We start from the raw sequence: 12,796 nt of genomic DNA on the forward strand, positions 1-12,796 counted from the left end.
CCAATGCTGGGATTATGGGTGTGAGTGCTACACCTGCCCTGGGGTGGGTAGCCTGCATACAGCAGGAGGGAAAGAGGTTTGCTCTCGGCTGCTCCTCCCTTTTGCTCTTCCTGTTTTGCTGATTTGCTGTTTTCTCTTGCCACGAACTGTTGCCCTCTGCCATGTGCTACTATGCCTTGGAGGCAGCTGAGCATGAAACCTGCACAAACTCTGAGCTAAATAAACCTTTCCTTCCTTAATTTTGGGTGTCAGATATTTTGTCTCAGCAACAAGAGGAAAAGTAACCAAGACAGGGGGTTTGAGAAAACTGTGGTCACACATGCACTGAGTAGTGGCTAGCACTTATCCCAATCATCATTAACCATCTTAACAGAATAACAGAGAGCACATAGCTGGGGGTGTTTGTCTAGCAAACACTTGTACCTTTTTTATTGAGCAGTCAGTGCAGTAGTACCTTGATACTTGTCCTGGGAGGCAAGATGGATACAACACCAGTGAATACCAAACAAATTGTTTTGGCATGGAAAGGGTGGTGCATCGTGAGGCAATTGATACCAGCATATTCTAGCTGCACATCAAGTACCAAACAAGTGACCAAAACAGGGACAAAGTTTTTGCATCAAAATGTGTGGAGGACCAAATTCAACAAGTTTCAAATCAGTTGAGTACCAAAGTTGACTTTATGTTGTTCTAAGTCACTTTGAAAGGAATAGGATCCACTTGGAATATAATGATAGGGCAACTTGTACTGAAAACATTTGTATACAAAGTGTAGCACTTCCCCAAACAAATAAAATAGCTTGTTACTACTATTAAGAAAAGTAAAGGTTGGGTAAAGGGCCTAAGTGTTATGGTCCATATATTGTGTCAACTTGAGAAGTTTAGAAGGTTAACTATGTAACTCAGCAGGGAGCCAGGGTCCTTACTTCATACTCATCCTGAGCCTGTGCAAGAGGAGGGCACAGAGATGGTATGGACATGGGCCAGTAGCCCATATACAATATAAGGAGAGAGAAGATGCTTGCTTACCCACCTTTTGCTCTTGGTGCTTTTGCTGTCTTGTGCTGCCTTAACGTGTTGACCTTGCTCCCTGCCACCCTGCCTTGGAGCCAGCTGATTATAGACTGAAATCTCCACAAACTATAATAAATAAACCTTTCTTCCCTTAATTTTGGGTGTTGGGTATTTTGTCTCAGCAAAAGTAACCAAGACACTAAGGTACAAAAAGGGTAGTCTGTATATGTTCCTTTTAAAATACAAAGCAAACCTGTGAACACCCTTTGGTGTGGCTCTTCCCCTTCTAGTTAAGTAGGTGATAACAGGAACTTCACCGATAACAAATATGAGATTATAGTCCAGAGGTGACATGTGAGTAGTGCTGCTCCAGCCAAATGAGATGATAGCTTTCTGAATAGTGTTAAAATTTTAGAAAACCTTTGACTTCAGTGATCTTTTTAGTATCTTTTTCCTTGAGATGTACTTTAATACCTTCATAACTTCTTAGTAAGAGTATAAGAAACCACATGACAGCTGCTTTTGTGTGTGTTGTACAAACGATTGTGAAAAAAAAGATTACATTTTTCAGTATTTGGAGGGAAAAGCTGTTTTGTACTTTGATTAGAATTGAGTGGCCTCAATCAAATCTACATCCAGGCATATCATAGTCAGGATTCCAGAAATTCAACACAAGAATAGAATCTTAAAAGCTGTTATGGAAAAGAAACAAATCACCTATAAAGGAAAGCCCATCAGACTCACACCTGACTTCTCAGCACAACTCTCAAGTCAAGGAGACTTGGCGTGAAGTATTTCAAGTTCTAAAGGAAAACAACATTCAATACAGATTGTTGTACCCCTCAAGACTGTCTTTCAAAACTGATGAAGAAATAAGATACTTCCATGGCAAAGAACATCTGAGGAAATTTATGACCACCAAACCAGGACTTGAAAATGTTTTGAAGGACATTCTAGAAAGAGATAATAAGAACTACAGCTCCATGAACCCCAGCAAAAGGAATCCACCAGGCAAAGCAAAGAGTTAAATAGAGGGAAGGAAAAAAAAGAGGGGGAGCCAACAACAAGAAAATAACGAGACAAGGATAAGTCACAACATATCAGTTATAACCATCAATATTAATGGTCTCAGTTCACCAAACAAAAAAACACAGACTGGCAGAATGCATCAAGAAGCAAGATCCAACAATATGCTGCATACAAGAAACACTTAATTCAAAAAGAAATTCATAGACTGAAAGTCAAAGGATGCAAAACAATACTCCATGTGACAGGAACCCAGAAAAAGCAAGGGTAGCTATTCTATTTGCAGACAAAGTGAATTTTAAGCCAAGACTGATTAAGTGAGATGAAGAAGGTCACTACATTCTTGTAAAGGGAACAATCCAAGAGGAAGAAATGACAATCATAAATATATATGCAACAGATATCTGTATACCCAACTAAATAAAAACAAATAATAATGGGCATGAAAAATCAAATAAATACTAATACAGTTGTATTGGGGATGTCAGTACCCCACTGTCACAGAAAGACAGAATATCTAGACAAAAAAATCAACAATGAAATATCAGAACGGAACCAAACTTTTGAACAAATGGGCTTAGTAGATATCTACAGAGTGCTACCCCACAACATCAGAATACACATTTTCCTCAGCTGTATATGGAACATTCTCCAAAATAGACCACATACTAGCTCATAGAACATGCTTAAGTAAATACAAAGGAATTGAAATTATCCCATGTACATTATCAGACCATAGTGCAATGGAATTTGAAATCAATGGCAAAAGAAACCACAAGCACTTCATAAAAACATGGAAATTAAGTAGCATGCTCCTGAACAACCAATGGGTCAAAGATGAGATTAAAGAAGAAATTAGAGGGTATCTATAATTAAATGGTAATGACAGTACAACATACTGAACTTACGGGACACAAAGCAATCCTAAGAGGGAAATTTAGCAGTGAATAATATCAGGAAAACAGAGCAAGTGCAAATAAACAACTTAATGGTGAATCTCAAACTTCTAGAGAAAGAAGAGCAGGCTAAGCCAAAAGCTTGTACAAGAGAGGACATTATAAAGATCAGAGCAGAAATTAACATGTTGGAGACTGAAAAAACCACAAAGAATCAATGAATCAAAGAGTTGGTTCTTTGAAAGATTAAATAAAATTGGCAAGCATTTATCCAACCTTATCAAAAGAAGGAAAGAAAAGACTTAAATCCATGCAATTAGGAATGAAAAGTGTGAAATCACAGTGGACCCTGCAGAAATCCAGAAGATCATCTATACCTAGTTTGAAAACTTGTGTTCTGCTAAGATGGAAAATGCAGAAGAAATGGGCAGATTCCTAGATACATATGAATTACCAAAGCTGAATCAAGAAGATATAAAAATCCTAAATCAATGTGAATCACTGAAATCAAAGATGTAATTGAAAACCTACCAACAAAAAAAGCCCAGGTCCTGATGGGCTCACAGGTAAATTCTACAAGAAATTTACAAAAGATTTAATGCCACTACTGGTGAAACTCTTAGATGAAATTGAAAGGGAAGTAATACTTTGTAATTCATTCCTGGAAGTAAGCATTACCCTGATATCAAAACCTGAGAAGGACTCAACTAAGAAAGAGAATTACAGGCCAATCTCCCTAATGAACATAGATGCAAAAATCCTCAATAACACACTGGTAAAGAGAATGCAGCAAATCATCAAGAAGATTATACACCATGACCAGTGGGATTCATCCCAGGGATGCAGGGATGGCTCAATACACATAAATGAATAAATGTAATATACCATATTAATAGAGCCAAGGACAAAAATTATGTGATTATCTCAATAGATGAAGAAAAAGCTTTTAAAAAGTCCAATACTCATTCAAGATAAAAACCCTACAGAAAATTGAAATAGTCTTTATCTCAATCTGATAAAAGCCATCTATGACAAACCAACAGCCAACATCATACTAAATGGACAAAACCCAAAACTTTCTCTCTAAAATCAGGAACAAGACAAGGATGTCCACTGTCTCCACTTATTCATCATAGTTCTGGAAACTTTAGCCAGAGCAGTTAGACAAGAAAAAGAAAAGTTTTTAGAATAACAATAGGAAAGAAGTTATCATTCATGGGATGACATAATCTAAATAGAAGTCCCCCAAAACTCCATTAAAAACATCTAGATTTCATAAAAAAATTCAGTAGCTTAGCTGGATACAAAATTACCACTCAAAAATTTATATCCTTCCTGTATGTGAGTAACAGTCACTGAGAGAGAAATTAGGGAAGCAATACCTTTTACAATATCATCCAAAAAGTGAAATATCTAGGAATCAATCTAATGAAGGATATAAAAGACTTCTACATTGAAAACTGCAGTACTCTGCAAAAGGAGATTAAAGCAGATATCAGCAAATGGAAAGATATTCCTTGGGATATCTGAATAAATGTAATACACATATGCTCTTGGGTAAGAAGAACCAATATAGTGAAAATGACCATACTTCCAAAACTGTTATACAGATTTAATGCAATTCCAATCAAAATTCCAATAGCATATCTCACAGAATTAGTGAAAACAACCCTAAAATTAATTTGGAACCAGAAAAGACCTAAAGTAGCAAAGGCAATTCTGGGAAACAAATGTAAGGCAGAGAACATTACAATTCCTGACATGTCAGGATCATCACAATTCCTGACATGAACCAGAAAAGACCTAAAGTGGCAAAGACAATTCTGGGAAACAAAGGTAAGGCAGGGATCATCACAATTCCTGATTGTGAACTACAGAGCTACTGTGATTAAAAACAGCATGATTTTGGCAAAATATAGACCTGAGGATCAATGGAACAGATTAGAAGATGCAGTCACAACTCTACACACATGCAGCCCCCTTGTCTTTGACTAAAGGGGCAAACACCTTCACTGAAAGAAAGATAGCTTCTTTAAGAAATGGTGCTGGAAAAACTGACTTTCCACAGCTGAATACTTAAACTAGACCCATATGTATCACCATGCACTGAACTAAAATCAAGATGGATCAAAGAGCTAAGTATTAAAGCAGAAAACACTAAATCTGCTAGAAGATAGAGTAGGTAGAACTCTTGACATTAGAGTAGGCAAAGACTTTATGAACAAAAATGGCACGGGAGCTATCACAAAGAATCAACAGCTGGTATCTTATCTTATTAAAAAGCTTTTGCACAGTAAGAGAAACCACCAACAAATGGAGATAATTCACAATATGGGGAAAAAAGTTTTACTAGCTCTTCCTCAGACAAAGGATTACTATCTAGAACATATAAAGAACTCAAAAAATTAGACCTCCCACATTTAAAGACCCAATCCAAAAATAGGCATCTGAGATGAATACACCCTTCTCAAATGAAGAAATACAAACAGTAAATAATTATATGAAAACATGTTCAGCATCACTGGTATTTGAGAGTTGCAAATAAAAACAACAGATTTCATCTCACCCCAGAAAGAATGGCTGTCATCAAGGAGTCAGTCAATAACAAATGCCAAAGGGACTGTGGGGAAAAAGGAACCCTTCTTCACTGCTGCTGGGAGTATAGACTGGTGCAACCACTGAGGGAATCAGTGTAGAGATTCCTCAAAAAACTAGGATTAGAGATCTCATTTGACCCAGCTATCCTGCTTTTGCATATCTTCCCAGAAGAATTAAAAACATTGTACCACAGCGATATATGTGTACCAGTGTTTATAGCAGTACAATTTGTAATAGCTAGATCTTGGAAACAATCCAAATGCCCATCAGCAAAGGAATGGGTAAAAAAGATGTGGTCTTTTATACAGTGGAGTACTACTCACCATAAAGAAGCCTAAACTGGAGAGTTTTATAGGTAAATGGATACAACTAGAGATCGTACTTATAAGTGAAATAAACCAGATGCACAGGTGTAAATATTGTATTGCCTCCCTAGTGTGACAAGCTAAAAGAGTACATAAGATCCAAAATGTACAATAGATATTGTTAATGGGAAGAAACTGTTCAAAAGAAAAGAAACTGGGATGGGGGAATAGAAAAAGAAAGGTAGAAGCAAAATAAATAAATAAATACACACACACACACACACACACACACACATACATATATGGTAGTTATACTACTAATTTCTCTTAGTTCATTGAAAAGAAAGGTTTGCACTGATATTGTTTGGACACTTAAATGCCCATATCTTGTACTCTGAGTAACAAATTTAAAGATAATCACAATGTATTAACCATTGTTATTCTCCTATTATCTTGTTTTGAGTTTTTTTCCCCCTTTAAAATAAAAAAAAAGGAATTGAGTGGCCTGTCCCACTGTCCTCTCTGTCCTATCAGAAATTTAGAAATTATTATTTTTCTTTTTTCAGTATTGGGTGTTGAACCATACCTTTGTATTGAGCTACACCTTCTGCCCTTTTCTAGTTTTTGTTTTAAGACAGTATCTTGCTAAGTCAGGAGTTTGCAGGGGCTGAGTTCATACTTGTGATTCTCCTACCTCAGCCTTCCAGAGTGTTGGGATTACAGTCATGCTCTGCCACACCTGGCTTAGAAGTACTTTTAATTTTAATTGGAAAATTAGTTTCTTTCATTGTATGACTTGATTAATTTAAATTGCTTCAAGTGTTACATGTGGTCTTTGCTGCTGTGTTTTAAGCATTTCTTGAAGATTATTACTAAATTAAAATTAATAATGTGAACAGTTGATGGTGTCATAACTTTAGAAGAACCATTGATTTGGCTATGTCTTTAAGATTTTTGGATACAAAATCACAAGAGTTTTAAAAGGCTAGAGATATTGGAGGAAACGCCAGGCCAAAGAATTCTGGTAATCCTCATGTAAATACTCAAGGTATGTGCTATAGTGTGGCTGATCATTAATGTGAAAACTTCTTATGTAATTAGTATACATTAAAGCAATATGCATTGTGAGATGATGGTTGAGGAGCACGGTGTGTAGTATAGAAATGGGCTGTAATGTTTCATTGATTAAAGAAAATAATGAGGATTGGATCAGGAAATTGCAAAGGATACTGGAGAAGGAAAAAAATGCCTTTGTTGCTGAGTGGCGATGTGAGCAGGATTAGTCATTTCCTCCTCTGCACCTTCCTCCACTGAGTTCTACTTTGCTAAAAGCACTAATTGCATGGTATTGTAATTATTTGTTTATGGTCTGTCTCTCCATTACACTCTGGTTGGCACAGCCTTGTTCTTTGCGCCTACCATATCAAGCACTGTACCAGCAATAAGCTTTTCATATATATAATTCATGTTTCTGAAATAGTGGATTAGAAGGCATTTTTTTAGGCCATTAAATATTTCTAAGCGTTGGAAAATATTTTTAAAAATCACAGGGAATTTTGAGACTTTTCACTCCAGAGTGTAATATGTGCTCATTTTGATAAACAAGCAAATAAATAGGCTAAATTAAAAAATTAGAAACACACGTATATAAAATAATTCATAAAAGTTAACCTTCTGTGATCACGTTTCCATGACTATTAAGTTCCAAAGAGCAGTTAGAATGGGGCCTCCTTGAATGGGGTAGGTAATGCTCAGGTGCCCTACGCATCCTTTCTCCTCTGCCTTTCACTACTATGGCTGGATGTGAGCATCCTCTCATGTTGAAGGCTGCAGTATTCCTGCCTGTGTATTGTGTTAAGAGCACAGTGGGAAACAAAACACAGACTTTTTTCTAGAATGCCATTTATATCCTGCAAGTATTAGCAGCAGACTCAAATTGTAAAATTTACAGTGAACTTTCTCTGCTGCTGCCTTTTTTTCTTGAGGACAGGGTGACTCATAGAAAAGCGTAGATAACAAGTGATTTGGTCACTTATGTTAAAGATTCTCAGTGGTACATTGTGACCAAACTGGACTGTAGGGTGAGATTTGTAATAGGATGTCACATTAACAAGGGATACGTCATGATTTGGGCTTCAGAGCACAACACACATCATGCAGATGTGTCGATGGAGGTTACTAGTTGTTGCCCAGTGAAAGTCTGATGGCTGCCAAGGAAATGCATTACAGAACAGCTGTGTTTGCCCCTGTGCTGATGTCCCTGATAGCCTCACTGGTGAGTCTGAGTAAATCTGAAAAAACAACAGTCTTTGCTGCTTTTTGGTGGTATGACTTGGAGCCATCACTCATGTCTGAATTTACTCAGAATCCTCATTAGTAAAATAATGAGCCCAAGTGGCTTTGGGCTCCAAGTATGCTTTGAAGATTGAATAACATCTACAAAGTGCCTGCTGCAGGACTAAGGACAGAGTATGCCCTAGCTATATAACAGCTGTTCTTTTCTTTGAAAAGAAGGACTTTCTAACCGGGCGTGGTGGTGCATACCTGTAATCCCAGTACTCAGGAGGCTGAGGCAGGAGGATTGCCACAGAGTGTGAGGCCAGCCTGGGCTACATAGTCAGTTTAAGGCCAGTCTGAACTATATAGAGAGACCCTGTCTCAAAAAAACTCCCCCAAAAACAACAAAACAAAACAAAAAATCCAAGAACGATTTTCTCATTCTGCACCATCTTGAAACATAGACTTATCATACTTCTTGAGTTATAATAGTACATGTGTAATGATACTTCATTTCACATTTCATTTCAAATCCTAGAGATTGCATCTTGGTTCCCAGACAAATACTGTGCATTTGCTGTTTTCCTGTATGCCTTAGGATGAATCTTGAAGCAAAATAGTAACAATTACTTATTATTTTTATTTTATTTAGCACTTAATGCCAGGGAACTAAGTTGTTCACATATGTTATGTCGTCTAATTCTAACTATGAAGGCACTGAGTCACAGAGAGTGGTCAAGTGTTTTCCTCAAGGCCCTAGAGCTGTCATAGGAGAAACTGATTGAAACTCAGGCATGTCCGACTCCCAAGCCAGGTTCTTAGGCCACCTTGTTGCTTTCAGCATGTACAAACTAACTAAGAAGGTGCACCCCAGAGTGACAAACACAAGTGTGTTTTGGATGACTTTTAGCCTGGATTGTTACAGTATGCTTAAATATGTACATACTACACTTCAAAGACTCAGCTGTTCCTGCTATGCATTAGGATAGCACAGCTCACCAGTGAGCACTACTCTTAATTTATGTTCTGCTGGGCTGCCTTTTCCATAGTCTGGCCTCATGCTAGTTTTTAGTGGACAAGCCTGGGGAGAGGTGGCTGTGAGTCTAAGACTCTGGAACTGAGCAGCCTGGAGTTGAATCCCAGCTCTGCCAGTTATAAGCTGGATAACTAGGGAAGGTTCATTTTCTCTCCCAATCTTTCATTTGTAAAGCAGGGATAATAATGATTATTGTGAAGACTGAAAAAGTACATATATGTGGGATAGTAATGCAGGTACCTCCAGTGGTTCAGAGCTGCCAAGCAGCAAGGCATAGGAACTATGGCCTGACTCGAATGTGTTAAAAGTGCTCAGCAGTGGATAGTGTAAAGGTGAGCATGAGTATTTTGTGCATGTTAAGGTGAGGCACTGGCCCAGCTTCAGGTAGTGGTCATGAAAAACTTTTGAGGGTTTGTCAAGCCACAGTGAGTTAGTCAAAAGAAAAAGAGGTAAAAAGGGCCTTTTATGAGAAAGGGTGTAGTCACAAAATGCCTGCAGGTTTTTAACAAGTAATGCAGCATGAAGTGTGAGGAAAGAAAATGGAAAAGCAGAGGTTAAGGAACATATCCTGGAAGTCTTATTTGAGCCCACTGAGTTCCTGGCACAGAGAACCATACACAAATATGTGCTGTGGTGGCAGACATGCGCTGACTTGTGGAAACAGAATTCCACAGGGTCATGGAGGACACCAAGGCCTTTGAGAAGACTGTTCTAAAAGTCCCTATAGGATTTGGAATGCCAGGACAAGGGACAAAAAGACAGGGTGGGCCAAAGGACAGGCCAGCAGTGTGCTTCCATCAGATGTGTACGGTGTTGGGCATCGTGGCGCACGCCTATAATCCCAGCACTCGGGAGGCTGAGGCAGGAGGATCATTATGAGTTCGAGACCAGCCTGGGCTACAAAGTGAGCTCAGGGCCAGCCTGAACTCAAGAGTGAGACCCTGTCTCATAAAGAAAGCAAAACAACAACAAAATAAACCTAGATGTGTACAGTAATTTTAAATTCTAGGGCACCCGAAGTAAAACCTAAGAAAGGTATGGCCTATTGTGCATGAATCCTTTTGAGAAAGTGAACTAGGTGGGCTACAGTGTGGATGTCTAATGCATAGAAGAATCTACTGAAGAAATAGCAAGAGAGCCAGGTTTGGTGGCACATACCTGTGATCCCAACACTCTGGGAAGTTGAGGCAGGATGATGGCGAGTTTGAGGTTGGCTCAGATGGTTTAGTGACTTAGAGACCCTTTCACTGAGAAGGAAGGAAGGAAGGAAGGAAGGAAGGAAGGAAGGAAGGAAGGAAGGAAGGAAGGAAGAAAGGAAAGAAAGAAAAAAAGGCAGGCAGGCTGGGGCCAGGGAACGTAGCTCAGTGCAAAGGACCTGGTTTCAATTCCGAGCTCTTCCACCAAAAAAAGATAACAAGAGGCTGTCCACCACTGGAACACTGTGTCCATGTGTCCATGTGGTGGGTGCAGATATAGAGGCCTGTGCAGGGGAAGCTGCTGTACATTTTCATGTTATTCCGAAACCCTACTTTCTCACAATACATGATACAAATGATTCTTCTTGTTTTCTTTTGATTAACCTGTGTCTGGGGTTGAGTTTTCTTTTTGACATTTTTTTCCTGATTAGTTTTCACTGGTGACTACAGTTAGAGATGGGAACACTAGAAAATGTTTCAAATGGAGGTCTCGTCCTGAAGTACATGTGCATGAACAGGAAAAATGAAGAACAGCAGTGAACTTGGATTGCTCAGGAGAGAGTGTAGTGCTTTGCTGGGCTGTTTGTAGGGAGAGCATGGAAATGTAAATGCAGGCGTGGGTGATAGCATTGTGGGTGACAGCCGGCCATAGGGAGTGAGTGTCACCTTTCTGGGGAAGATGCTCTCCCCTCACATCTGTGTGGGGTTGCTCTTCACTGCTAGAGTGTATTTCTGATGCTGCAGTAAAAGACGCATACATTTCTAAGAAACAGATTGTTAGAAAGTGAGTTTGTTTGAAATACTTACATAAGGAGCATTATTACATGCTGAAAGAATGATTCTTTACCCTTCCCAGTACAGCTTCAGTGTTGAAAGCATGAAGAAAAAAAAGAAAGATAACTGGTAACGGCTCTTGTCTTCTGTGGTCAGTAGCTATAAGACAGGCCATCTGGCTGCGCGGCCACTGGCAGTGGGCAACAGGCAGCCAAGACTGCGATCACTGTTGTTGAGAGAAGAGAATCACATGAGGGGACTCTCACTTGCCCAGCTTTCTGCTTGTGCAGGTTCCCTGCCAAGGCACAGAGTGGTGAGTGCTAGTAGAGCTCAAGGTCTCAGCACTGAGGAGGCAAATCCACTGAGGAGGCAGATCTTGGAGTTTAGGAGTGTAGATGGGGCTGGAATTTGTACAGCTAGCTACTGGAGAGAAGGGAGCTTCTGAGTTAGCCAGACCTACACCAGCTGATGCCTAGCAGAGAGCTGCTACAATGCTAAGAACAGAGTGGTGAAGCCAGGCGTTGTTTGTTGGTAGGAGGGGTACACCTTAGCCATTCTGTTGAGACATTGGAAAGGCTGGATCCTATAAGTAGGGACCACCACCTTAGAGGAAGGCTGTAAGCTTGCACTAAGGACATACCTGAAACAGACCTATTTTGACCAAGTACCTACCCAAGCATGGCAGGTTCAGGAGGATATATCAGTAATCAGTCTGCCACCAGACCCAGACCAAACATCTGCTAATTGTCACCTTAGAGCAGAAGAACATGCAAAGATACAGAAAAATGTGACCCACATTCAAAATGAAAATAAATCAACAAAAATAGTGACTTTAAATAATGTTATACTAGATCTTAGTCTTGTCACAATTTTTCACTGAGAGAAACCAGGACTTTTTGGAGAAGTGATTATATCTAAGCTGGAGACAAGATGGGTAAAAGATGAGTCCAGAACATTATTTTTGTAAATGTCAGAAAGTAAGAAAATAAAAGTAAGGAAATAAAAACAGAAAGACTCCTCCAAAGTAGAATATATCATGTTGATACAGATGCCAGCTTGAAGCTGGCTAAGTCTGAGAGTTTGAGTACCAGAATAATTAAGTATAGGGGTAAATTATAAATCATTGAGAAAGTCCAATTTCATATATTTGTACTGCTCATAAATAGATGGACAAATAATGTAGAATGCTGAGTAGTGAATAGTAATGGGGAAGAAATATTTAAGTCAGCATGTTGTATCCATCATAATCTAAAGTTTAAATCAGGCAGACAAGCACTAGTGGATGCTAAATCTAGGGGCAAATCTTGACATGGGATAAGATACTTGCAGTGTGTTAAAGTGTGTCCCCACAGATTACGTACTTGTGCCAAGGGAAAATGTAGAAGTTTTTTATTGGATAAATTGGACAATACTTTGGCTGGTATCAAAATAGATTTTAGATGTCTTTAGATGTGATACTCAGAGAACTACATCACTTCTGTAGTTCCCTGGCTGAAAATTAATAACCTGAATTATAAGCATCAGGAATTACCCAGGGGAATAGCAGACAATTCAAAATGGAAATGTTCTATTAATATAAAAGGGGAGAGGGGCTGGGGATTTAGCTCAGCGGCAAAAGCGCCTGCCTAGCAAGCGCAAGGTCGTGAGTTCGGTTCCTGGTACCGGAGAAAAACC

The 12,796-nt window shown here is 39.0% G+C and overlaps 1 protein-coding gene across 6 annotated transcripts in view; it reads left to right on the forward strand.

Moving 5' to 3' along the window:
• The window catches only part of Sgms1 (sphingomyelin synthase 1), a 311,453-nt gene that overhangs the window by 95,336 nt on the left and 203,321 nt on the right, over positions 1-12,796 (forward strand). The window lies entirely within an intron of this gene.

The sequence above is a fragment of the Chinchilla lanigera genome, unplaced genomic scaffold (assembly GCF_000276665.1).
Source record: "Chinchilla lanigera isolate Chin_1 unplaced genomic scaffold, ChiLan1.0 scaffold00024, whole genome shotgun sequence".
Lineage (NCBI taxonomy): Eukaryota > Metazoa > Chordata > Mammalia > Rodentia > Chinchillidae > Chinchilla > Chinchilla lanigera.